The 27,330-nt window shown below is 36.9% G+C and overlaps 1 protein-coding gene across 1 annotated transcript in view; it reads right to left on the bottom strand.

Moving 5' to 3' along the window:
* Window positions 1–27,330, bottom strand: part of ARID2 (AT-rich interaction domain 2) — a 105,309-nt gene that overhangs the window by 45,272 nt on the left and 32,707 nt on the right. The gene's annotated exons all lie outside the window — the stretch shown is intronic.

Below are 27,330 nucleotides of genomic sequence, written 5' to 3'. Positions count from 1 at the left end.
CTTGTCACTGAGTCCATTTTTTCCAAATCAGCTTTTGCTACTCAAGATAACTCTGCAGGTAGAAGCAACATAAAAATTCCTCAGTGCTGGTTACCGATACACATACCACGGTGAAGTCCAGAAAAATACTTATTTCTTTTTTGCCTCACCTAAGAGAAACAGTATACAAAGTCCTAGCAATTACACAAGAGTAAGAGAATCCAGGGAAAATGAGAGCCACAATTCAGGATCAGAAGTTCTGAGCCATGGCTCCAGCTAATGACTACTGGAAATCCCTTTGAACTCCTTAAGAAAAATAAATGCTGATATACTGTACGCAGAATGGACCGCAAGCACAGAAGTTACGTATACCAAAAGTAAACAGTCTGTCAGCTTAGTAAATTAATTATCTCAATTAACAGTTCATTTAACATTAAAAACCGTAACTTTCGGAAGTTTCTACACTCCCATACAGAAAGCCAACTTAAAAAGCCCACTGTAGCCTTAACTTCATGCTGATACATAGTTGTAAAACCCTTCATCGAATTATGTCAAGATCAGAAAGCTGCCTAAATTTACAAACTTTCATTGTGCTGAAAACTGATAATATCAAGCCAACTAAATAATAATAAAAATATTGTATAATCAGGAAATAATTTAAAACATTTACCTTCCTCTTTGTATATGTTAAAAACATTTAGGGGGGGGGGGGGAGGGGGGAATCGAGCTTTTGGTATAATTTTTGTCAGTAGACACTGAAGTCATTAACTCATGGTGAATCAGAAAGATTTTAAGAAAACGGTATTCTCATTGACCTCTGTGGAATACTTCACATGCATTAAATTACTAATTATTTCTTGAAGTGAGATATCAGTGACATAACCATACTTTTAAAATGTTAGCAAACATATTTTTTTTTTGTCCAGAAAATGGTACGTTCCAGAAGGAAAAAATTTCAGAGTTAGTAAGGCGTATCATGGTGTACCGTATCACATGCAATTACGATTCACACCTGACTAGTGGTTAGGATATTCAAAGTCATATATATGTTATTGTTATGTGAACCACTGCTATAGCACCCTCCTCATTATGCAGACTCTGGAGTGAGTTAAGGAGTCAACAAAAATTTTCACCGCACTATCATTTGCTTTTAGGGATACTGATAGACCAAAACTTAGATTTAAATATTGTTGTTTTTTATCTTTAAACTAGAAATCTTCATTTATGCTAATTAGGTTCCAATTTAAAATCTGAAAAGAGTAAAATCCTACAAAATTAAGTTGTTTATAATGTTTTAAAACTCATATCTCAACAGCCTCCTACCCACAGGGTTTTAAATCTAAATCCTAATTTTTCTCTTCCACTAAATTTTCCTTACCCTTTTATCCCATGTCTTTCCTTTACCTTACATCTCATATCCAAAGATTAAAACCAAATACAACCCAAAGCTTCTATATAGCAAAACGTGATTCTCAGCATATGAGCAAAGATACTACTCAAAGGAGGAAAAATAAAATAGTGCACCTCCCTTTAGGAATTTATTTTTTGTTGCATGAAAATGATCAGTTAGAGAGCCTGATCGGCGTATTTACGTAACTGTTTTATTATTTTATATCCTCCTCGCATTTTACCAGAAGTAATACCACAGCTTTATTCTGCTTTATTATCTGCTTTCAGCTACTCAAACTTTTCCTTTCATTCCGATATCAATGAACTGTCAGGCACTCCATAAATGAACATCACATCACTGAATACGGCAATCACACACACACACAAAAAGATTAGATGTGACAATTTCCATTTTCCATATTATCGTTTACTTGAGAACTTCTTAAACATTTTAGGATAACTTAAAAAAAAAAAAAAAAGGTTTTTATATATACATGTACGCGTATACACACATGCACACACTGGAGAGCATGTTAGAGTTCAATTCAGAACCATGCTCGAGCTCTGCATGGGAGATTAATATTAAATATAGTACGGGATTAAGCAATTTAGAAGTAGTGAAGAGAGAAATACACACACTGTGGGATATAACTGATAAAAAGATTTTTAAAAGCATGAAGCTATAGCAGCATAGCCAAACATTCAAGTGTACAGTCAAAAATTGAATTCCTGGTGAATAATGCAGCACGCGATCTTACATGCCCCATAACTCCACGCATTCTAAAGTATATCGTTACTGCTTTCTCAAAATAACTGTGTAGATACCCTAACACAGCTACAAACCAAAGGTTTATTGGATTAAAACACTCATCTCCAATCGTGAAAGCTAAAAATCCACAGGTTTAAGTGATCTAGAAAGTATTTTATTCTTCCAGTGACAGAAGCATTTATTTAAGGCTCATTGTTTTGAACTATGTACACCTACATACTGCCTAGCATCTCTTCCCTATTCTGACCATTCTGAGCCCAGAAAATATTGCAGTAACTGAAAAAATACTAGTGGCTTATGTATTCTGACAGGCCAAATTCCCACCCGTACGCATTAGTAATTGGTATTTTAAGATAAACTTAATAGTGGCTTTTAAAATTCTGAGAAGGAACACACTTGTTCAGGATCCTGAACCACGTGCAAGTCTAATAGTATGTAGGACCACAATATTTCCAATTTACCCTGGTCCAAACTGAACCATGGGGACAATTAAAATACTTCCAGTAAACACTGCTCACTGCAAAAGTCTAGTCTTCTACCAGCATTTGTTTGCTGTCTTTCAAAGAGTTCAGTAAATCAATGAATCTGCCATCACTGCCGTCATCATGGTTTGAATAAATGAGTTCGTACTGTAACTGAGGTGACCAATGTTGAAAAGATGATTTCACAAAACTAGTCTAACTTCTGATACCAAGTCAAAAGGAAATCTAAAAATATAGAACTGATCTTTCCTACACGTACACAAATATATGCTTTGCTTTGTACTCATACGAGATCCATCAAAAGCTGTTGGAATTAAGGAAAAGACAGGTCAAGGAAAAGACACTGCCTTCACAAAGTACTGAATCAGATTAATCAAATCTATGAATAAATCCAATCCAGTTAAACAGAACCTACACAAATGTGTCTTTATGATCAAGACCTAAAGGAGTAGCTCAGAGACAGCTTGACCCTCCCTCCTTCTGACCATCCAGTCTCTCACTCTTCAGCGAGCTCATTTAGCAAACGAAGAGGATTCTAGGTTGGCTTTCCACTGACCTTTTCAAACTGAAACAGGGTGAGAAGAACACTAGAGCTGACGCAGGGGAAACAGCTGTACACAGCAAGAAGATGATGCACATGTGCCATTCCTATGCTGGCAGAAGCCACGCTGCCTTAGATTGTCTAATAGGACTTCAGAAGTGCTGTGGCTGTATCTAATTTCCTCATATTGTTGGTCGGAGTCAAAGCTTAAGCTTAGTGTAAAACATTTCATTACTAAATGTAAGATTTCATAAGAATATTTAATAAGATGAAGTAAAAATCCCTATACGGAAACACATACAGTACTCAAAATACAGTTTGCAAATTTACTACCATCTTTTTCTAGATTTGTCCCTTCTACCAAGAATGAATCGCTATTTAAGCATTAAAAAAGCCTTATATATCATAAAATAATCCATATTATTCCATAATTTAAAATAAGAATACTGAACCTTGTGCTTTTTATTAGAGCTGAAGAATATGAATATCCTAGATGTGCTTCTCTGTTAATACCTACTTTACTAAAATGTGTTAAAACAGGTCTGCCAAACAGAGAAACTCTGAAGTTTCAAAATCTAGTTTCCTTCTTCCCTCTCTGAAAACAAACACATTGTCTCCCACTCAGTTCGATTAAGTAATTTTGGGGGTGGGGGGCAGAAAAATTTTGTGTATAAATTAAAAGACCTTTGCAAACTAAAAGGGTCATAATTTTGTTCAGTGTTGACAACTCTCATGAAGTTCTCACAAATGTCTTATTAAATACTTCACAGGAAACCAGGATTCAAATCAACCTTAAGTGATGATCTAATAAAGCAGGTACCAACTTTGCTTTCATAAATTCTCAGTTCTTTTTGTTGTTATTTAATTTACCGAAGTGCCACCTCTTCAAAGAGCAGTCCCTCTTTCCTATCTCACCTCAAACTAATCGAGTTTGCTGAGGAAAAAAACAACCACAAACAACAAAACGTAATAAAAAAAGTCCCCGACAATCCCAATGCATCAGTTACAAAGGCTAAAAAAAACCAAACAAACCACATGACAAATAGAAAGCCCTTCCCCACTTCTAACACATACACTTATTCGTTTTAAGATAGTGCTAGTTCAGAGGGAGGATGTTTCACTATTTCTGAATCCATTGAGTTTAAAAGCACTGTACGACTGAATTTCAGCCATAATAACCAGACCTTAATAGACTGCTTCAGTATGATTCCTTTACGCTATGTAAGTACCGACTGTTTAGAGACAGCTGTACAGACCTCAATCCTCCAAACCCTCCTTTTGTTTCCTGCAGAGAGAATGCATGACCTGGAATTTTAGTGTAGAGAAGGAGCTTTGTAAATTAGCTTGTAAATGAGCTTTACTAGTCTTAAATCCTAATCTTACCAGTCTGGCATACAGCTACTATGCAAACAGCAGCAGAGTTATCATAGAGACAGGTCTTGCTCTAAAGATACAAGAAATTTAAGAATAACAAATGGAGCTTTTCTATTACTGAAACACAGTTGTGCAAAAGCTCATAAAGTATAACCAGATAGTTGCAAAAGGCTAATCGCATGCTTCGAAACAAGTTAAATCTGTAGCTATAGACTAGAAATGCGCGCTTTGATCACAGAAATTCAGAATGCTTCCTTAATTTAGCAAAGTCACAGGTGGTACACACATCAACAATACAGGTCTCAATCTTTTAATTTCAATGCCAACTGAACAATTAGCCCCTGAAAGAGAAAGATGCAGCTGATATATACAAAAAAGAACTAAAGCAACTAAATGAAGGATGGGAACAAAACTACTAATGAAACAAGCACGGTATATGGGATATAAAAGTTCCAAAGACATCTGAGGAAAAAAAACCTAAGCATTATGTTGAAGCCTCGGTGTCAACAGAGTAAAGAGGAAAACTGCCTTCATACATACCCTGAAAGGTGTTCCACACTGTTAGCATGGCATCTTGAACTGGTGTTAGCCCAGTGCACGCATGATCCAAAGTACTAAAGAAACCGAAATTTAACGAAACCCAGTGGCAATTTACTCCTACTCCCTCTTTTCAGCTTGGATCATGCCTCTATTCTGAGAGACTTAAAAAAAAAAACCACAAAACCAACCAAACAAAAAAGCACAACAAAAAGACACCCCCCAAAAAAACCCCAAACAAGCCAACAATAACAATCCCGCCCAAAAAAACTCCATCAAAACACAGACATGCATCTGGTGAATAGCTAGAACTACAGGATATGCAAAGTATTGAAATATGTGAAAATACACGGGCAACGAGAGACATGTGAAGGCCACCTACTTTTTGAAGGGCAAATGATTTCAATGCTTTCTGAAAACTTGGTTAAGGATCCCTTGAGTTGGAAATCAAAAGATAATAGCCCTTTGAAAATCAAATTCACATATTACACATTCTATTCCTGTGACAGAACTTCAGTAAGTCTTTTGTTTCTTTCAGGTCCGTGAGAAAATAAGTTCTATGAATATGGCTAATATTTTTGTCCATTAAAAATACTTATTTAAATAACAACACAGTTTTTTATTCAGTCAAGTTAGTTTCAGGCTTGTTTTCAGACATTTGGGAAAAAAATACTACTAAAAGGAAGTCTACACTAGGTACAGCTAGTGGCACGTAGAATTTGCTATCAACAGTAGCCCTGAATGGGCTTACAGTATACTGCAAGCTCTTAAGGTAGGGTTTGGGGGACATTTCTGGTACCTTTTGAATCTGCTTCTCGCAAAAGTGGAAAATCTGAATAAAAAAGCATCTAGACTTTTAGATTACAATGGTCTCCAACTGAAAATTTAGAGTACATCACATACTCCCTTAGTATTTGTCAACCTATTTTACGTATTGGTATAAAACATGGGGCTTATTTGGATATTTTGGCTCTCTATACCAGGACACAGTAAATTTGCCAAATATATATTAAGCCAGTGCCTGGCAAAACAGCAAAGACAAACACCAACCATCACAGTCCAACTACCAATTCCTTATCTTTGTCTGAAGGACAAGCAGGTACCACTCCTACCACAGCTCTCCATCTGATTTTTCTTGGAATGGTCTTTTTGGCAGCGTTATTAGCAGAGGACCAACATGAACTTGCTCCAATTCTGTTAGCATGAACACCTTCCATTATGAAGCAAGACAGACATGCTCTTCCTGCTCATTCTCCTGCATCCCCTCTCCCCATCTGCAATCCTATCAACAACAACATCCTAGATAATCATGAGACAAAATCCTTACTGTAATCAGGATTTCACACTACTCCATATTCCAGTTTATGTCACCCTAACTTAATTGTTGCATACTGTCTCTCTTTGCCCCTAATTCAGCATGACTCTTGCCCTGATCTAAAGGACTAAGGAATTCCGTGGCAGGAATGCTATGTCAACTACAAAATCTGCAGAATAGGAGCCCGTGCTTGGGTTAAGCAATAGAAGTAACTAAAAATATTGGAGGCAGCAGGAGAAAAAAAATAAAATTAAAAGCTACCTATTATTGTAAGATTTTGAACTTAAAAAAACAAATACCTCTCAGGCTTCCAATAACATTCCTCCCTAATATACCTGCAGGACACTGGTACTTGCATTGACACGTGGTTCACCCAGCTGTACATCTAACTTCCTTACAAGGGACAACTCATAAACTTGTGCCAATCAAAAGCTGCAACCTTTTTAAAAAGCTAACATCTTTATCAGACAATCCATTATAGTCCTATACCATGAATCTATGCCTGTTACAGTTCCTTGAAAATCTGATCCATTTCTGTATCCTAATAGCAGGCAGCACTTCAATCACTGGGAAGGCTGTTTCTCAGCAAGGCCAAAGGGCTTATGCTCACCTCTCCTGTTGCTAGCACACGCAGTGGAGACTGGTGCCGCACTCTGGAATGAAAGTCCTGCTCAGAACCTTAACGAATCTGCTGCTGCAGCTTCCTCAAGTAATGTCTAACTCATTTTACTTATCTCATAGATGTTTGCTTACAAACCTCTTGTCTCAGAAGTTAACTAGTGCCTGGAAACACCAAACTCAAACCGCTTCAATGCTCTGCTCAAACTTTTAGCATATACCAACAAGCTGCCTTAAACTTGTATCTGATCACCAGTGTCATCAGCAGTCTCTTCAGGGCTTTTTTCCTTGGCTCTGAGGGCACCATGAATTCCAGTTCAACAGTTACAGGCAATTATTGTCAGAACTGATGCTTGCAGCTGAATCCTTCAAAACAATGTCTGTGTGGTTTTTATCTCCATGTTGTCTAACTCGGAAGCCGAGTATCTCGCACATAAAGCATCCAGTGAAACATCCCACGTGTGACCCTCAGCAGTACTTCTTTGATTTCTGGCTTATTGTGACCACCTAATAAGACAGGCTGGGACATCAAGACTCTGTACTTGGCCAGCTTGCCAGATGAGTAGGAAACTCCAACAGTTGTGCTTTTCAAACATCTGGCCTGGTGCTCCACTACGTGGCTGCAGAATACTGTCCTCCAGCCTGGGCTGGCCTGTTCCAAAGTCAGTTCCCATCCAACCCCATCTGACCATAAGCATAATTCCCAGGACTCCACATCTTCAGCCTCCACCCTGACATCATTCCGTCACACATTAGGAGAATTGTGAGCAAACTCGGAAGGCCCTGTGCAGATTAAACTTGGTCTAAAACCTTTATACACATCCATATAAGAACTAAGATTGCATACGCTGGAATTTAAATGCGTTAACATTTTGTAACACAGGTGATGTAAGATTACATGATAGATGGTCCAATTTGTGGCTTGCTTGAAACCTGGTTAAAAAAATTATTAACCTACCAAGAAGCCCTTGTACGCAGAAGAAAACCAAATACATACCTTCACTATGTTCTGAGTATTTGTTAAGGTAGGATACATTATTTATTGTTAGAAAAAAAAAAAAGTGTAAAATTCACGAGCATCAGCAATCCTGGAAGTTTCACTTTGTTAGACATCACAACAACAAGGAAAAGGTGCAATGCTTCCAAGTAAAAAACAAAAAAAAAGTAAATTCAAAAAAGTCATTCTAAAGTCACTGAAAATACATTCTTAATATCTATGGGAACACCAAGAGGAAAAAAGTTAAGATACTATTTTATGCTTTCATACTAATAATGCTCCAATTTAGCAGGAAAATACTAGAAGACATATGCCAGCCAACTGAAGTGTGTATGCCGGAGGGCAACTTCAAAAGACTACGGTGTCTGGGGAATGACAACACAAGCCTCTGAAGAAACTGCAGTACCAGAAACTCCAACAGATTCTGGATAAATACACTGCATAACTGAGAACAGAAGAAAACAGGTATTTTGACCGTCTCTAAGTTAGAGGAACTCTGTGTTGCTACAGAACGAGGGGAGAGGGAGAAAGGCCTCCCAAAATAAAAGGCAAAAGTTTCATTCACTATGAAGATTTGTTAGCTGAAATAGTAGCTGACTTAGTCCTTCTACTTCTACATTCCCTTAACTTTTCTAACTCTTCTTAAATCCTGTGGCCAAATCTGGTGGTAGGACTCCATGGGAAAGCCTTCACACAGCAAAAGCAGGGGGCACAGCTGACAAAGTCTTGACAGTTAAGCAACTAAATTCTGGTCTACTACGCTGTAGCTAACAGCAAAATGTATTAACACCTCTTCTTTTGATATTAAGATCCTTCACTTACAGGCTTGTTTTAATTTATTTTCAAATTTAAACTGAATCCACTTGTGATTCACAGCTGCAGTCCACAATTATTTTCCAGGACTAACTTTCCTACCAAATTCTCACTGCTTGCCAAAAACAATTCAAAACCAGCATCACCTCTTACTGCTTCAGCAGCTGTTTCATTAGATCTGATGGGCTTCACATCCAGGAATATCTGAGCTGTACCATTATTAATAGTATTAATTCTCCAGTCTATATCTGGGAATTAACTTTTCAACAAAGGCAATTCCCAGATGTATTCATCTTACTAATATTATAGTCATTCTGTTGCCATCTGGGAAGACAGCTCATCAAGTCTGTCAAGTATCACAGCAGTCTGAGTTTAGCTCTTCAAACAAAACATCAGAATCCTCAAGATCTTTTGCTATCTCCGTAACATCCTTGAAAACCCTAGAAAAACCCCAAAGTTTCTCTATTTTGTGAAACAATCTACAGTACCACCTAGATTTCCCCACAATGCCTGAACACAAGAGTATCTGAATGGCAAAGATGCACTAATACAAATGGTACCACATGTTTGGAATCGCTTTAGGCAGGCGCAGGAAATTACAACTAAGCACTGCGTGGCTTGCCCAAAGCAAGTGCACAGTAACACAGCATCACCCACACCAGCCATCTAGTTTCAGGCAGACACTGAAATGCCAAATGCCACTGCGTTATCAAAATCGCAACAACAGTCTTCAGTATTCCTGTATCCACTGCAGAGCTGGTAGCGATACAAATGAATGTCTCTACGCTACAGAGAGACATATATTGTGATGCAGTAATAATAATACTTTCAACTAAATGCAGTTTCCTATATAGCATTAACTATAGACAGTGTGTCTTGTAATACAGAGTCTACACAGAACATAAACATTTGCATTCAGGGAACACTATTTAGGTCAGTAAGTCAAGTGTTAAAGTAAATACTAAAATAAAAACATCCCTTGTATACTGCATTCTTTCATAAACATAACCTAGGACTTGGTGGTGTTTTGACAGCAACAGACATACTTATCTAGTAAGTATATTTAAAGAGGAAATATTTTTTAAATATATGTATAAATATACACATAAAAGAATACATATCTATTTTTAAAAAAATTAGAACATAAAGTTATCATTCCTACACAGTGTGGTAGCTTAGAGCATGTTTTAAAGCTGGGGGCTTCCATTAAAAATAGTGGCTCATGTTTTACCAAATATTAAAGCTAAAAATCTTACAGTCTCTCACAAGATTAGAAACAAGCAAAAGTACATTAAACGTATTATGCGCTTTGAGCACCACAGACAAAACAACCGACTGTTCCAGAAGTATTTCCTGAGACACGCAACTACATACATAAAGACATTTTAATGCTAATACATGTGTGCACATTTAATGTATATTGTGTACGAAGCTGTGTAACTTTCAGAATGGTGAACGCGAGTAGTTGTGTTAAATTGGCTAGAAGACCTACTGGCCCTATAAAGCTATATAAGCAACATATGAATCTTTAACTAACTATATTATGAAAACTACATGCATCATAAACAGGTATTGATTCATTTGCCCACTACTTCTCATGTTTATTATTTAACTATTATGAAATTTAAACAGAGAAAGATTTTTGCTTACACACCCCCCACCCCCCCCGCTAACACAAAATAAAGAAACGACGCTTATTACAGCAACACAATATTCTGTCAGTGCATTGACTGAAGAGTTGTTCTCACTAAAGAGAAAATTCCTGTGGCAATTCAGTCTTAGCTTTTTACCCAAATTCAGGATGCAAACTGGCCTTGTAGTCCCTACAATTAAGGAGGGTTGTCTATAGTTCACAGTTCCATTACCGAACATGTAAATAGAGGGCTGGTATTTGCACAACAAAACTAAGAACCGTTCCCTTGTGCACCTTCAAGGACTTCATTACTGTTTTTAGAAAAAACTGGAACGGGGTTTTTGTACGTGAGAAGTAAATTCTTTAATTTTCTGCCTGCTAGCCATTACACAAAAGTTATTTACACAGCAATAATGCCCTAAAAAGAATTTATCCTACCAACAATTTGCTGTGCTTTGAGCTTCTCTCAAACCATTACAAATAACACAGATATCTACAATATTACAGAAGGTAATAGTCACTCACATTGTCTTGGCTATGCAGAATAAATTTCTCCTATAAAAACGTAATCTAGCAAAATATGGTCTCACATCACATACTTACAAGTACACGCTTACCCAAAGCACTTTGCTAAACTGGAATCTGTCTCATCTGCAAAGACTTAAATACTTCTTTTCAACTACAAATACTTATCTTACATGTTTCTGAATTTTAGAAATATTACACGTTTTTCAGGCTGCACAGAAAAGGCAAAAAATACTCTCAGGACTTAAAACACCAAAAAATTTATAACACCTCATATTTGCATATTTCATTGTAACTATGCTAGCAGAAATGTTGCTTATGTGTGTTATTCAAACACTTTTAATGCAAAACACATCAGCCGTTTCTAGAATGAGGCTTCAAAGTCCAGACTCTACACAGCCAAAGTTCTAACTTAATTATTGGAAAATGGTCCTTTCTCCCTGGCCTATTAATCCACATTCTTTGCTCCATTCCGGCATTACTTTGACAAGAAGGGACCATAAGGTTCCAGTAGGAAGCTTGGTAAGTAGAAAGACATTACACAAGAGAACAGTAAGGGCAGATTTAAATCTCATGAAAACAGCAGTCTAGAAGCAAGTTTTCTAGCTTTCAGCAATTGCTCCAGCCCCACCCTGCCCCCACCCACCAGTAAGCATTTCGACACTACTTCTTCTAGCCTTGTTCAGCAGTTACTAAATAAAAGCATAAAACAGAGAATAAAAAAAAAAATAGAATTTACTGATTTGTAATGCTTATAGGCTGTTTCTTAAATTCACCAAATCTACAAATCTTTATTAAAAATACATTGCTATGCCATTTTTACACCTCATGTAACCATCTGTAATTTCATCGTTAAGATTCTTCACAGAATTGGCAGTTTTAACAGTTGCGCTTTTCTGCCTTCATCTTATGAATCAGTATTTTCCTGCAATTAAATCTATTTACAATTTCTCTACTAATCTGTATTCCACACTTTGACCACATAATCAAAGCAAATGTACTAGTTTACATGTCCCTATTTATGTGGTAAATCAAACAAAAACATGAAAATTAATTAATTCTTAAAGAATTTACCAGATGGATCAAATATTCATTAAAAAAGTGAGAATGGAATTTTAAAAAAATCTGATTAAGAGGATCCTGCTGGGATTCTGCACAATAGGAACATAAGTTCTACGTGAGGAGGAAAAAGCCGCCTTGAGAGCGAGTCCCTTCTTTAACTCAAGATCTTACCAGAAATTAGTTTGCAAGAAAGAACGAAAGCTGACCTTCATAAAAATATTCAACTTAAAAACATGTATATGTTTTAAATAAGCACAAACATATCCAGACTGAAACTCAAATAATAATGACTAATTTTACAGCTTTTGATGATGTAACAATAAGCAGTTACAGAGTTTAAAGTATCCCAGTGTATTCTGAGAATGCAGCCAAGTACAAATTTAGAGATGATGATAAAGAGGTAACATATTGATTTAGCTGTCTAAAGCTGTAAGGGCTACACATCTATATACCGGTAAAGCCAACAGTGCTGTGAGCATTCCCATGCATGGAAATGAACTGCCTGTACTACTAAACTACCAGAAAAGGGCCTGAAACAATTTCTGTCCAGGCCAATTAGCATTCTTTCAAGCAATTTAAAGGCCCTGTTCAGAAGCTACCCTTGGTCAGGAGACCATTCCCCATCGTAAATTTGGATATAGATACCCCGTTTGGGGGCAAAGAGTATGGACATGAGACATTTTGTGTCAATTAGCCTCAGACACACTTAATTCACTAATACAGATACAGCCAGAAAAACACTGAATGCTTCACAGATGGCCTCTGGTTTAGCACTAATTCTGATACAGCATGGGGAAAGCGGAACAATAGATGAAGTGTCACTCCTTTGGAGAAGATTTTAAAATTACCAGTGACATAATAATCATGAAGAATTTATAATCATTTTCTTTTTGCCTTGTATAACTGTAATGTAAAGCCATTAGAACATATACAAAGACAAAAGAGAGTGAACAAACAGGCATAATGAATACAGATAAAGCCCAAAGATCAGATTTCCTGTTGGGAAATACCAGTCTCAGGCACTGAGGATAATCATTGCAAATTGCTTTAAAGGCAGAAGGAAGAGAAATTTTGAATATTAGAAGGAGAAAAAAAAAAAAAAAAGAAACCAACAACCCTACTTTTATCTAACAAATTATTCAATGAGAATGCTGTTGTGAAATATGTTGTAAAACCACTCAAACTCTAAGCTTATTTAAAACTGAGCAGACAGATAGTAAAAATGTGTTGGGCATACTGGAAGAGAAATTGTATTATTTTAAAGGAAGGCTAAAAAACAGTATTAACAGTATTCAGATATTAAGTATTAGAAAAGGTTTGGAGGATATTGAGTCCCTGCTGGTGGTCTGGGGTTTAGAGGAGATAAAACCTGATCCTCTACTGTGGATTGACCAGCCTTTTCAAATCCTGCGTAAACCCAGTAAGGCTTATTGTATTGCTATTATTTTGAATGGAAATAATCTGTGGGAAGAGAAGTGCTCTGCAATTAACATACTGTGTACCTTTTTAAGACGTAGACAGTAGGTACTTCTAAGACCGAAGACAGTTCATTATGGAAAACAACAAATTCACTTTATATCTGCATTAAGCAATATATAAGAAAGTAAACAAACATTTTTCTAGTTGATAATCTAAATGTTAACCTTTTTTTCCCTCAGAGCCTTCTGCTACACTGTAAATTAATTCTGAACAGCACTAAATGCTACCATCAGGTTGGACAGGGGCCTTGAGCAACTTGATCTAGTGGAAGGTGTCCCTGCCCATGGCAGGGGGGTGGACCAGATGATCTTTAAACTCAAACCATTCTACAATTCTGTATTATTCCAGCATATAATGACTGCATTTGTTACTTATGCTTCCTTCACCCTTCCACTTGACTTGCACAATATCTGGTCAAGACAGAAAACCTAGCTATAGGTTCACAACAGTGTATTTACACAGAAGACACTTCACCTAAATTTCCAACTAGACCACCACATGATGCTGGTCTTTAAGTACTCAGTATTCTGAAACCAGGCTACCTCAGTGTCACCTAAACTCTGGACAAGTTTCAAGATCCTTCTTCAGGACAGTGAAACCTTCTACCAAGAGGCGGAGCTCGTTTCTATGTAAGAGCAAACTTTCCCAAAAATAAATTTCAAACAAGAAATTAAAAATAAATCTTTGGTATTTTCTGCTCACATATAACATCATGCTTTGCAACAGCTGGGGAAAAAAGTAAATCCTTAAGTAGCACAAAAAAGCATTTAATTCAGCAATAATATCCAGCCCTCTGGAAAGATCACAATGAAAGGAACAAACCACATACAACACTTTGCTTTAAGGACTACCTTAAGGTGATCACACCTTACTGTGATGATGGCACTACTACTAGAACTTAACCTGTATAAAAATGGAAGTCCTTTGGGATTCTTTTAAAAAAAACTTATAAGATGTCTCTTAAAGATTCAACCTTTTCAAGTCTTTGTCTAGTAGGTATGAGAATCTTAAAACCTGTCCTGTAACAAAAGAAATTAGGGGGGATAAAGCGCTTTTCTTCCTGTCTCCTTTTTCCCCCTTCTAAGAATCTCTTGAGCATTGGGTTCTCTCTTTACATATTCCCTTCTATTAAGTCACAATCAATTCCCCTTAATCAATGCCATTTTTCATTTCTTTTTCTCTCTTTAAAAAAAGAGCTTCTGTAGAAAAGCCTACAGCAGTAGATATTTCAAGCAGTTCCAGTGTGGCATTGGCACTATTCTTGTCATTTTCAGAATGATACGAACACCTACAGCGAAAGCAGCTCAGGTCCCGCTCATTTCTAACCCCTAAAATTCAGAAAAGTTGCAAGTGAAAAAACTTTTTAGTTCTGCTTTTTTGAAAACTCAGGAATACAGAATTTGAGTCACATTTTTAAGTCCTTTAATAAAATTATATTCTGAAGAAACCGATATCCTTTTGTTTTCCCTCTGTTCCAAGGGTTAATAACAGCGTCTGTGCTTATAAAAGCAGAAACCTTCAAAGTGCAAATGCACAAGAATAGCAATTAAATCAACACAAGTATTTTAGCTTTTCATTTAATCAAAAATGGCTTCAAGATAACTAAGATCAAGATTTGACATAGTATTTACACACACAAAAGAATGGTCCTTTTCATAGTGATTTATTGTCATAATACACTTCTCTGCTTTTATTTCAGATTATGTAAAGGAAGAAAAAAGCATGTAATTTATATTTTAAATATCTAAAATATCTAACACATGCTGAGGTACATTCAGATATCTTACAAATTAAGAAATGGCATAATATAGGAACTCAAGTGTTCTCAACATCTTTGACTACAAAATTTCTAGTGGAAGTAAGGACTGAACACATTAATTGCCTATTAACAACAGGTTTCCTTTTCTTTGAACTTTTCTTCTGCAAGTTCCAGAGAAGAAAACCACAAGTTAAACATCATCATACTAGATCTCAGATAACAACAGGTTCTCAACTCTCTATTTATACTGTTTCATGATAACATAATAATACAATTATTTCAATACACTAGTATTCTTTGCCTGTTATCATCTTTTCGAGGGAGAGTAGAAGTGACAAAGAAATAAGCACAACATAAAAATTACTAAGCTCTAAAATGACACAGTTTAGAAACTTAGGTTAGTTATCTATTTGGTAATACATGAGGTGTACTTGAAGCTGAAAAATGTTCTTGAATAAACCACTTTATTTTTAGAAATATTAATAAAAACACAATAAAAGTGCTCCCTGTAACTAAAACAGAATCAAAGAGATGCAGCCCTCAGCATAACATGTAAATAGGATCAATAATAGCACCGATAAAATTTATGTAAGTTGTGGGTCATCTCTTCAACAAACTGGTGTTAGCCTATCCCTTTCATTAAACTAGGTCAATCGTAATGTAGGAGAAGGAAAAGTACTTAAAAACCATGGATGGCTTCCCTGTCATAAGGATCATATTACTTACAATGTTCATATTTTACTATGGCAGCGTTAGTTGTCATGTTGTGCTTGGTTCCTATGGCAGTAGCCATACCAACACATTTTTCCTTTAACTGGAAAAAAGTTATCCTATTTTGCACAAATAAGGACTATTGTTTAACAAATGGGATTCAAATAAACCAATCCACTAGGAAAGAGGAGCGAAAACTCTATTTCCTAGGTTGTTTGGGTTTGCTCTTTTTTTTTTTTAAATAATACAAGAAGCCGAATTTCAAATTACTTCTCAATAATGTACACTTAAGTTTGATCTACACAGCGTCGGGATAGAACAAGCAGTTATATTATTTTTTAAATGTAAGCACTTATTGTTCATCAGGAATGTGCTCGTAAACATAGCATCTCCCCCACTACATGGAACACTTTAATCAATAAATTCAGAAGATCGTATAGTATGAGTCTTGAAATGCACAAAATGCCCTTTTCTAAACTCAGCCTGCAAATTTAATAGTAAAATAAATTAATATAAAACCTACTTAACATCAACCTCAAAACCCATTTCTCCAACTATATTTAAGTCAGATTTTTTAAACTGTTTTTTTTATAAAAATAAACTAAAGCTTAGTTACATTTGTCTTCATTAAAGGTTAAGCTTACTGTTACTTATTCAAAAGTAATAGTACAGGGCATCAATGAAGTCCATCAAGAAGTTTAATTCATGAAAAATTGCTAATTTTTAAATTATATTTGGAACTTTAAGAAAAACCAGCTAGTTTCTGAGTTCATTTAAAGTTCATAAGTCACAGTATTACACAATGTTTTAGGAGCAACATTGTCCATCTCAAATATAACTGGAATATGAACATTTTACTTTTTGCACAGGCGTTTTTTCCACTTTCTCTCTGAATAGTTTTGCTTTTTACCTTTCCTACCTGTTGGCATGAAGTATATTTTCTTTATTCAAAACATGCACAGAGTGGGAATTTAAAAGAAAACTTTATTTCCCTTTTATAATTATGAAGGAAAAAAAAAAAAGGTAGGTGAATAAAAGATGTACCAGCCCTAAGACATGTAGTCTTCAAAGGTTCTTAAGGACCCAAACAAGTAGATGGGTGCCAAGTAAAAGTTTTCACAAGCACGTAACACTTAAGCATCTGCTTCCCACCAAAGTCTAGCACCCACCGCCTTGTGGGAAGATGTTACTTAGCATCTCTTTGTATCATTAAATGTCTCTGAAAATAGGGACTCTGACAAGCAAGAATTCACAACTCGCCAACCACACTTCAAACTTCCCTAACTTAACAAATTCATCTTTAAGACAGAATATACCTAAATAAAACTTTTTAATCTATCCAGTACATTTAAGGTACTTTGTACTTAATAAAAAGACCAGGAACTCCAGTTGTCATCCAAATACAGTTTGGCTGAAAACATGAATAGAAGTTAGTAAATTCTCTAGTAAACCAGAAATATCTTTCAATATTCTCTAACATAAAGCATTAAGAGTCGTTGTAATTAAAAAAAAAAGGGGGGGGGGGGGCTTATTGCACTACCTATCTGCTCAAACAACTGTGCTGATATACTGTATCCTTCCCACTGAAAAAAGAAATACCGCATCCAAGCACACGATCAGTACAGAAGCTGTTGGAGCAACTGCAGAAGCCACCACCCTCTACTGGAAATCAGCCTACCCAAATCTCTGCCAAGTAAATCCAATCCTGCTGCAGGCAACATTAGTCAGGTTAGCTCAACTACTCTTTTAAACTCTTTAAACTAACTTGGCTTATTTCGCCTGCAGAAGAGCAGGAAATGATCCCAATAAACTACTCAACTACTTCCGTTACAATTCTGAGTCCCACAGAAGTTGGCAGCAAACAGCTGAGAGCAGCCAAGTTTTAAACTGTTAACTGCTGGTTTATGAAGTTATCTAACACTAACAGCTGAAATAAACTGGCTGACAGTTGTACTGTCACCAACAAGGTATTTACAAAAGATTCCTCAGGTTAGCAGGCTGTAGAGGAAGCCGGACCCACCAGCTGCTGAGTGGTAATGATCAGCCAGGACAGATCTGACTGCCGTTGTCAGATCCCAAAGAAGTCTGTTTATGCCCTCAGAGTAAAGGCCGTCTTGCGATTTCAAACTACTATCGCAAACAGCTGTAGTTAAATTTTAAGAGATGGTTGGTTTAACAGTCATTTTTCTTGACTAGTCTCAAATCCCTGTCTTACACAAGCTGTGCTATATTAACCTTGACCAATACAAAGATGGGCTAGAGCCCGTAACCAATTTTAGCAGCACTTGTGCAAGCTGCCCTGTGTCTTCACCAACAAAGAAATATGCAACTGAGTTTGCTGGTAGTTTTTTCATTTTTGTTTTTTGAATGGACCAGAGGCTCTAATGGATGCCCCAAATGATATGAACATTTATTCTGGGTAACTTCCTTTGGGAAAGGATATGGAAAGTATTATTAAGTATTTTTAAAAGTTTTAAAGCTCCTGGGAGCAGGGGCATGCCAGATGAATTACAACGAACTTATGCAAGATAGACAAGCAACTAACTACATTTCTAGGCAGCGAGTTTTCACAACACATGGGTGACTTAAAAACAACATGCTGTGGCCATTATAGGGAAGAGATTGTTTTTAAAAAGGAAATAAAGTACCTTTAGAACTGCATGTATCAAGTTACATCTTATCAAAATAATCTCACATGTAAGTATTTTATCACACTATAGGAAGACACAAAAAAAAACTGAAAAGAGGGAAAAAAACAGAAGAAAGGGATTTAAGACCGTAAAAAAATAGTGAGATAGTGTGGAAGTAGAACACTGATTTAGCAGGTGAAGACTGGGCGAGCTCTATACTCTCTTTTTCCTAAACGCAGTAGGCTTATAACAAGGTGGAAAGAATATCAAGAAAACAAATCAAAATTAAAAAAAAATATAGTAAGTCATGTCCAACATAAGGATAAAGCACATGTCAGCCAAAGAGCAGAGGAGAAGAAAGGCCTCAGGAGGAAGGATGCTGACCGTGTGCATGCACAGTGGTGGGGACGGGAGGTAACACCGACTGTCACACCTAGTGTGTGTCTTGGCCGTAGTATGTGTGCTGCAGCTGACCCTGTCAGAAAGCACAAACGGAACTTTTTGCATGGCACAGATTAATCGGAGGCAAAGAAGAAAATGAAATGAAATACGAGAGGCAAGATTATGAATTGTAACAGATGATGGAGGGGAGGCTGGAAAAAAAGCCTGCTAATTTCTCTCACAGTCGCTTAAAGATCCTGTAACGGTGTAATAAAATAGTCAGGTGGAGGTGAGCACCACATTCGTGGCTTTCTTCGCCAGCGCTGCTAATGACTGCTCTTTAAACATTAAGAATTAGTTCCATTCCACTATAAAAACTGCAATGAAAGGAAAAACAAAAAACAAAGAATAAAACCATAGTCATGTTAAAACCCTGCTTTGCCACGGGTCAGCTGACTTTGCGTAAGTTACTTCGCTTTTAAGTAACATCTGTAAAAAGGGGACAGTGATATACAGCACTTTGCGATGTACATAAGTCCTAAAAGAGCTAGGTACTGCACAACTGGAGTAGCTTCTTGAACATAAATCTCTGTGATAAAAACGTCTCATCAAATGAGCCCTCAAGTTTTTTCACATTTGGAAAACTACAAAACAGACTGATGACAAAAACTGAAGTTAACAGTAATTACAAGTAGCTTTTACCAAATCTCATGTCCTTCTAGGCTAACAAATTCAATAATATCAAAGGTATATACTTTTAGAAGTAACTTTTCAGCACCAGTATCCTTGTAAGCAGTTGCACATCCTTCCCAGCATTTCTGCCCAGTCCTGCAATCCCCCAGCACAGCCTTCTGCCACATGGCATCATAAGAATTTATGGACTAACACAGCAAACGTCATCAAGATAAGAAATTTCTGAGTTGTTTAAGAAAACTACTAAGGAGCAACAGAACATTTCCCAGCATATTCTTTCTATACTTTCTCCTGCCCCAGACAAGGCAGGAAGGAGGACGAAGGATTTCTGGAAGCCTTTCTTCAGACTACTGTCTACGATTTCAAACTTGTATTATCCTTGAGATGTTTTTTAAGTAAAATAACTAAAAAGTTTACAGTGTAAACATGATGAAAGTACCTCGTTTCATTTCAGGTTTACAATTGCTGACTGAAATTAGGATGTGATTAAAGTCAATTCCAGTAATTTCATGATGCAACAACCCCCCCTCCCCGTTAGAGCAGTGATTACATCATCCCTGCACTGTTGCTGCCTGTGGCACGAGATCACTAGTAATCTGAAACAGCACATGAAGAAGCTTAAAACTTCCGTTGTTTTATTTTTAGCCATGCATACATCAAAATGATGTAATATCATGAAATACTGACATCCATTTAAACAAAAGAAAAAGTTAACACTACAAAGGTAGATTTCAGTTGCTATGTTACAAATACATCAATGAAATGGCCTTAAATTTGTTGACGGGAAAAAACATGTTAAAAGGGAGCACAAAGAATAAATATACTTTTCACTAACAATGCAAAAAGATGTAAAATATGGTATACTATTGTAATATACAGTTGAGTGCAATTACAAGAGAGCTTCAAATTTGTTTGACCTCACGCCAGGCTAGGATCAAAAAAAAGCCTATGACTAATAGCCTGTGGCTAATCTAGGAACAAGGGACTATGGCTAGCTAATTAGCCTTTTCAAGAACAAAAAGATAAGCAACAACTTACACTGGGTAAAAAGTTTTAATTACAAGCATGCCGTAGAATGCAGCCCCTGCCATGAAGTTAAATTGAAGATGTAATTTCAGAATCATCCCTATTTTTCCAAAGAGTCAAACTTCTTTTTACTACCAGATGTGTATCCCTAGAAATTATCGGAAAAATAGGGAGATAGATCTGTACCATACCTGTAACTTTCCTGTCTTAGAAACCCAACACTTTCAGACTTGTCTACACTACAACTAGACTGGCCCTTTCTTAATTAGGGTTGTAAACTGTGATGTTTAGCAAGCATCAAGTTGTGCTACAATGTTAGGCACATTGTACTTTAACAAGCACCAATACATTTGTCAGATATTGACCTGAGATTTAGCCTTAGACTGAGCAAACTAACATAAGGTGCTGACATAAGGTGAATACCAGCAGATAAAAATCAGACAACTGAAGCTGTCACCACCAGCCGCCCACCCCTCCCTTTTGATAAATGTGGCTGTCCTAAATGAAGGCATCTGATGCGCTCCTGAATCAGCTCATGAATCACTGTTGCTCTCAGCCCAGCATATTCAGGGAAGCAGAGACAATTTTACCTGAAAATAGTTGGGTGGCTCAAGAGCTTATTCATGAGCACATCTGACATCACTGCTTGGAAAGTGGGGCGAATGTAACATAATAGCTTCATAACAGCAACAGCTTCAGCCAGCTGATTTACATCTATTACTACGTGTCTGCCAGAACCAATAGCCTCCGAAATCTGCTCAGAAAGGCCCTACTAGTACTCATTCGAACAGCACGCAAGCAATGCAGTTGGGGTTTATGCAGATTATTCACGTTACATCACACATCTGTTATGTGACCTTGTGGCCTACTTAATTAGTATAACTTTACAAACTATTTGAGCGAGCTTAAAACTTATTCAAGAACTATCAGCTGCAGAGAGAGTGGAGCCAGCTTGGCTCCTCCAGCTCAGCTCCTTCACCTACAATTTCTACCACGGCTTCACCCTATGGAGTTGGGAAACAGAGCTGCAGCTTCGTGCAAAGTTCCTTCCTTAAGCCAGAGGTTTTTCCAAACAGGAGGTGCCATGGCCCTGGAGGGATGTCTGTACTCCTGCAGCAGAGTCACCACCTCCATGCACTCAGCCAGGCTGCCCACACAGTAATTAAACTACACGGATGCGGAGGCAAAGCATGTGCTAATTCGTCACAGACCTCTCCAGTATCACATTCAGGCAGGAGGTGGGGGCATTTCCACCCTATACAAAGGGCTGCATCAGCAACCTACAGAGCAATTCACCCTGGACTATGGCACTGGCAAGAGAGGGAGGAGTAGGAAGACGAGCCAACCGGCTTATAAAAGCACCATTAGGATCCAATCTAGATTTATCGAATAACTTTGTCGAATAACTTCAGTGTAACACATGCTTATGTTGGTTTTTGTTCTTACTGGGGGGTGGCGAGTTGTTTTTGTTTTTAACTAATTTGTTTTTATTTTTTTAATTGCCGCAGCCACAGTAACAGATCCCCTGAATGGATGCTATTAAAAATAATAATAATAATTTATAACCGTGTATTTAATCCCAATCACCCTCACTTCATGGGGCCTTGGAAGGCTCCTACCACTTTTAACTGTTTTACAACAATACAACCAACACCCACATAACTGAAAGATAACTTGAATAAAAGTCAATTTAGTTACATCTCATCTTTAAACTGCTTTAAAAATACTCTGGTTCGATTCTAGTAAAGGATTTAGACCTTAGGCATTCCTTTAATGACATGGAAACCTTTAATCGGGTTTTCTAATGTCTCACTATTTTAAGATCCATCCCTTACATAGCTTGGCTTCATTAATTAAAAACAAAACAAAACCCCCAATACAGGCTAGGAATTTATAGCTGTCACACAAATTAGCAGACAGTTAAAATTAAGCTGTACCTCAAGTTACTAACTAACCTTAAAAAAAAAAATCACTGATTGTTTTATCTTCAATATAGTGCTACCTTGGTTCAATTATTGCTTCATAGCCAAAAATGCAGTAAAAATGTTTATTCTCCCTAATGAAAAAGTATTTAAGACAGCAGTAGTTGATAAAACTTGTTATCTACTACACTCCCCCCCAAAAAATTTTAATTAAAAACTTGACCAATGTATTTGATGAAACAATCAAAAAGCAAACAATTCCTTAATTAGCTGTTCAACGGAAGAGCTGTTAAAAAACAGTCTTGATCATCTTCGGAGTTCAAGCATAAACAAACCCACGTTGTGTGCACAAATCCATATCGAGAAGTGACAGGGGTATTTCCACACACACACACTTGTTTGGTTTTTTGGGGTTTTTTTTCAAGTCTATTAAGACTGGTGAACGCGGTTCACAGCAAAGGAAGCAGCCCTAACTGCAGCTGCTATACTGACACTTTCCCCGGCAAAGCATCGCTGCTCCCTCTGGTGTTGGTCTGACCCAGTGCCAAGCCCTTTCAAAACACTGAGGTGGCAGAAAGTATTTATTTTTAAGAAGCGCGTAGGTATGCATACACACGCAGAATTACATCTGAATGTGCATATAGAGAGGTTTCTTCAAGTATAGTGACTGAAGCAGCTGAATTTGGGGTCAGAAGAGCACTAAAGCTGGCACAAAGGAGGATGTGACTGTAAGAGACAGAAGTTAGATCAAGTTATGCTGCTCTGGAAAAGCAGCTCAAGCCAGGGTAAGTTACACTACTCAGAATACGCAAACTAACAGACCACTGCCATCTTTCCCCCTCACCCCTAGCTGTGTTATATACCATCCCTACTACTGCTGCTATACTACTCTCTGACATGCCAACTATTCTCCAAGTCAGCCCTACTCACTGAAAACTGGCAAGATACCCTGCCTTTTCTGTATTAGGGGTTTTTCCATGGCAATAAACTTCATCAAATCTCAGGGGGGGAGATAAATAAACAAAATGCTAGAGACAGTAAGAATCAAAAAAGCGGTGAGAGCTCACAGCTGTGTACAGAAAAAAGCAGGAGCTCATTCTTTAACCACTGGTAACCCATTACAGTACTTGATCTTTTTAAAGCAACTCTTCCATAGATAAGAATGAGGATTATTTTACTTTCAAATATCTAATAAGGATCTTTGAATTAAGCAAGAAATACGATTTATCTGGGAAATTCTTCTTATTCCTCATCACCCCTAATCTCCCCACACTAAAACCCGGTCAGTGACAGAAAGTTTGTTACTGGCTTTCAAACACTACCAAATATACGATATGTTGGGTCCAAACATTATTTCACAGTATCCACTTCTAAGTTCTGAAAACACCCTGGCGCAGTCAAGACTAGAAATTGTAACGCTTCCTTATGTGAACAGTAATAGCCAGCAGCCAAAAGAATGGCACATTTGAAATGGAAGATGTGATGCTTTTAAAACACAGAAATACCCTTGACAATACTTGTCCCAAAAGAAAACTGAACTGGCCTGGGACATAGTTAAGTCTGACTTGTGCATGAACGTGCACAAGTGATTTATACCATCCTCTTAGCAAGTCAAAACAGAAATATCTATACAACAAATATACAATGAAATATCTAATCCATTCATCAAATGGCCGTTGGCTACAGCAGTTATTGCTAACAATCTCTACTGGCAAGCCAAATTATGAGCATTTTTTCTAGTATATTGAATGCTACATAGCATGACTATTTATAGCTTCTAGGAATCAGAATTAGGATGATAATAATAATAAGTTACATTTGCTTAATATATACCTAACCAAGACAAACATCAACAGCTTAAAATATTTTTATTGCAGACATGGCAAATGGATCAGGTTTCATCCTACGACTTGCAACTTTACCCACAGTTAAAAGAATGATACTTAAATATCAACCATCAGCTGGGACAGTATTTTGGACAGTTACTTAGAAGTCTAAAGAATTTAAATACTCACAATTAAACTTCGATGTTAACACCCTATTAACTTGAAACTAAAAAGTTAACTCCTACAATACTGTTGTTTGAGTCCAGTTATTGACGCAAGGCAACAGTGAATTTATTTAATGAATGGAGAAAGGGTGGGGGAAAGTATTTTATTTTAGAGAAAAAAAAAAAAGTGAGACAGACATAGTTTTTTTTCCTCAGTTGGAATCTGCTGATTCTATATTACTTTATCATCAAACTGATCCCATCTAATTTTGTCTCAGGTGTTAAACACGATGAGAAAACACAATTAAACAGCCAAGTGCATATCAAAAAATGAAGTTAACTGTCTGCCTGTAATAACTGCAGCAGAAAATAATATTTACATGCAAAATGCAGATACTTAGCTGAAGGTGTTAGAAATCCTTAGAAGAGACTGCACCCTGGTGGAAGATTTGTTAACTTTTTGTAATATCTATTTGGTAAAGCAGTTATTTGTAAGTTTTTGTTTAAAACCTAGGTTTTGTAGTAAGAAAATACTTTCTATACAAAATGAAAAGCTCTGCAAGCATGTGTTTCTTCAGTTCTTACAGTTCTTTGGTTTCGTGTGCCAGTTACTCATGGCATTTCAAAATACTAAGCCAAATATTTAAAACTATATTATATTTAAAACTATATTATAACTATATACATTTCCGTATCTGTATCCTGTGACATCAAGAGTAAGAGGGATAATTTTCTGTAATTCTGTTTGTTCTTTAGCGCCAGCAGGTTACTAAACACCAAAAACTTCAACAACAAAAACCCCAAAGCTATAAGTCAAGTAGCAAAGTAAGGGAAGACTCAACAGAAAACAAATGAGGAATGGAAATAATCGGTCATGGATTTGTGCTTTATATTCCTCATATTCTGTTTAACATGTTTACTTCTCCCTTTGGCCCAAGCAAAAATCCTTATCACAAACAGTTCAACATACTCTAAGTTGTCCTCAACTCTCTTCGTTTCACACTTACCAGTCGCTGTTTTCTCCCTTCTGTGCCTACTACAGACCTGCAGAGCACTCCCACCTCTCCGACATACTGAGCAAGGGCCACCATGTGCTACAAGTGGTTCAAAGCAACGCACGAGCTGGTATGTGTGGGCTGTTGAAAGCCATTTCACCTGGAATGCATGCTGTCCAAGTTGTCCCTAACCCTCTCTCATTGCCAACGCTTCTAGGGTCTCTTTCCTTTATGTATCTGCTGATTATCAAATCAGTTACTGGAATTTGAGGCTTATTTCTTTGTATCAAACATGGCTGAATTTGGTCAACAGGTTCCAAAGCTCTTGGAAAAGACAGACATGCAGTAAAATCACATGAAAAACAATCTTCATAAAAGTAGTAACTCCTACGTATTTTTAGTAGAATTTTAACAATTAGATACACATTTCCACACATTACCTATGAAAACAATTGCAATAGCTGCTTGGACTTGTGTTTTACCGAGACTGTATTCAGTGTTAACACAACAAGTGCATTTATGACTGACAGAATGGACAAGTGGGATGACCAGTTTTGAATCCAGAGTGAACACATGCATGAGCTACCATGACACAGAGCGGAAGAAGAAAACAACATTCATGGAGCAGGCTAGAATTCATTTAACTTCACATTGCCTTCAAGTAAAATAATGGATCTTTTCTAAGACATCAGCAATTTAACACAATATACCACACTCATATTCTGTACTGCCAGCAGGCAATAATGGGAAAATTAGACCGAGATCATCACGTGCAATATACTGTTTCAGTTTTAACAGACAAATTTTTATATGCAAAATAGTACACCCAAAAGAGCAGTGGTACACCTGTCATTTATCCTGTAACCATGTTTTGCAAATTTAAAAAAAAATATTTACTGCTGAATTAAAGTTATACACATTTATAAATTTGGTCTGAACATTCCACGAATTTTAAAAAAAGAACTTATTCCCTATTTCCCAAACAATATTCCTGCTATCTTAGAGCAAGTTTGCACTTCCAACTTCCTGTCTACTAATTACAAAAATCACTTCTTAGCCTTGCCTATCCTCGGCACCTTTCAGATTTACCACTGCAGTCATGGATCATTATTTGTGACAGTAACAGCAAAAACTCCCATTTAATTCAGGTAGCACTGGTCTTACTTGTGTGATCACTTAAAAATGCTGCTCATGTGTCAAACGAGGCACAGGAAATTTAGCACTGTGCAGGAGATGAGTTAGCAGTAGTAAAACAGAATTAGAAGTGGTTAATACCATCATATGTTAATGCAGATACAAACCGTATTTACTCTTAGAACCTTATTGGAATGGCTACTCTAAAAGCTGAAACACCTACTTTGCTAAGTTTCAAGTGCAAATAACCATATGGTGTTCAAACACACCAGAAGACCAGTAAGAAGTAGCTCTCTTGCATCAGCTGAATGTCTCCCATGCAGCCAGCTTTCCACTTCACATTTCATGCTGCAAGTTCAATAGTCACATTAACAGTTATGTTAATGCAATCCACTACTGACCTGAGTTCAGTATAATTAATAATCCCTTTTTTTTTTCCCCTAAAATGCTGAGGACATAACACCTATGGACAGAACAATCAATTGTAGAATATATCATATTATGATTAAGTTAATACTGTCTAACTTTACATTGCAAAGAAAGTATTGTGCTTCAATCAGATAGTATTATCATACA

Source organism: Larus michahellis, chromosome 1, assembly GCF_964199755.1.
Source record: "Larus michahellis chromosome 1, bLarMic1.1, whole genome shotgun sequence".
Classification (NCBI taxonomy): Eukaryota; Metazoa; Chordata; class Aves; order Charadriiformes; family Laridae; genus Larus; species Larus michahellis.
This window is presented reverse-complemented; position numbering and strand designations above follow the sequence as displayed.